The sequence below is a fragment of the Pristiophorus japonicus genome, chromosome 8, assembly GCF_044704955.1.
Source record: "Pristiophorus japonicus isolate sPriJap1 chromosome 8, sPriJap1.hap1, whole genome shotgun sequence".
Classification (NCBI taxonomy): Eukaryota; Metazoa; Chordata; class Chondrichthyes; family Pristiophoridae; genus Pristiophorus; species Pristiophorus japonicus.
The window spans coordinates 79,333,161-79,335,378 of record NC_091984.1 but is presented as its reverse complement, the minus strand read 5'-3'; positions in this window follow the sequence as shown (position 1 = coordinate 79,335,378).

Below are 2,218 nucleotides of genomic sequence, written 5' to 3'. Positions count from 1 at the left end.
GTTGCAGTTCCCAGAATACAGCCACTGCCGCGGGAAGTGACGACAAACTGCTGGCGCTGGCGGGAACGGGCCACACTTTCAAAAGGGCTGAGCAGAGGGCGAGTACTGCCAGCAAAGTACAGGGTCAACAAGCTGCACAGTTAGATGGCAATGACGTGATCAGCCAGGATGAACTATACGGCAAATCTCCTCCCTCTTTTCCCTGCTCTCATTCACCCTCCTCGCTCTCATTCATCCTTCCTCCTCTCCCCTTCCATTTCCCCCCCCACTCCATTCTTTCCCGTCCTTTCAATTTCCCTCACCATGGGACTGAGTGGGAGAGCTATAGTGATAGGGGATTCTATTGTAAGAGGAATAGATAGGCATTTCTGCGGCCGCAACCGAGACTCTAGGATGGTATGTTGCCTCCCTGGTGCAAGGGTCAAGGATGTTTCAGAGCGGGACATTTTTAAGGGGGAGGGTAAACAGCCAGTTGTCGTGGTGCATATAGATAAAAAACGGGATGAGATCCTACAAGATGAATTTAGGGAGCTAGGAGCTAAATTAAAAAGTAGGACCTCAAAAGTAGTATCTCAGGCTTGCTATCAGTGCCACGTGCTAGTCACAGTAGGAATCGCAGGATAGCTCAGATGAGAAGTGGTGCAGAAGGGAGGGATTCAAATTCCTGGGACATTTAGAACTGGTTCTGGGGGAGGTGGGACCAGTACAAACCGGATAGTCTGCACCTGGGCAGGACAGGGAACCAATGTCCTAGGGGGAGTGTTTGCTAGTGCTGTTAGGGAGGAGTTAAACTCATATGGCAGGGGGATGGGAACCTATGCAGGGAGACAGAGGGAAGTAGAATGGGGGCAGAAGCAAAAGAGAGAAAGAAGAAAAGTAAAAGTGGAGGACAGAGAAACCCAAGGCAAAAAGCAAAACAGCAAAATCCTAAAGGGACAAAGGGTGTTAACAAGGCAAGCCTGAAGGCTCTGTTCCTCAATGCGAGGAGTATTCAGAATAAGGTGGACGAATTAACTGCGCAGATAGCAGTTAATGGATATGATGTAATTGGCATCACGGAGACATGGCTCCAGGGTGACCAAGGCTGGGAACTCAACATCCAGAGGTATTCAACATTTAGGAATGATAGACAGAAAGGAAAAGGAGATGGGGTGGCGTTGCTGGTTAAAGAGGAAATTATTGCAATAGTAAGGAAGGACATTAGCTTGGATGATGTGGAATCTGTATGGGTGGAACTACGGAATACCAAAGGGCAGAAAACGCTAGTGGGAGTTGTGTACAGACCACCAAACAGTAGTAATGAAGATGGGGACAGTATCAAACAAGAAATTAAGGATGCGTGCAATAAAGGTACAGTTGTTATCACGGGTGACTTTAATCTACATATTGATTGGGCTAACCAAACTGGTAGCAATGCGGTGAAGGAGGATTTCCTGGAGTGTATTAGGGATGATTTTCTAGACCAATATGTCGAGGAACCAACTAGAGGGCTGGCCATCCTAGACTGGGTGATGTGTAATGAGAAAGAACTAATTAACAATCTTGTTGTGCAAGGCCCCTTGGGGAAGAGTGATCATAATATGGTAGAATTCTTTATTAAGATGGAGAGTGACACAGTTAATTCAGAGACTAGGGTCCTAAATTTGGGGGAAAGTAACTTCGATGGTATGAGACGTGAATTGGCTAGAATAGACTGGCAAGTGATACTTAAAGGGTTGATGGTGGACAGGCAATGGCAAACATTTAAAGATCACATGGATGAACTTCAACAATTGTACATCCCTTTCTGGAGTAAAAAATAAAACGGGGAAGGTGGTTCAACCGTGGCTAACAAGGGAAATTAAAGATAGTGTTAAATCCAAGGAAGAGACGTATATATTGGCCAGAAAAAGCAGCAAACCTGAGGACTGGGAGAATTTTGTAATACAGCAGAGGAGGACAAAGGGTTTAATTAGGAGGGGGAAAATAGAGTATAAGAGGAAGCTTGCTGAGAACATAAAAACTGACTGCAAAAGCTTCTATAGATATGCGAAGAGAAAAAGATTAGTGAAAACAAAGGTAGGTCCTTTGCAGTCAGATTCAGGTGAATTTATAATGGGGAACAAAGAAATGGCAGACCAGTTAAACAAATACTTTGGTACTGTTTTCACGAAGGAAGACACAAATAACCTCCCGGAAATACTAGGGGACCGAGGGTCTAGTGAGAAGGAGGAACTGA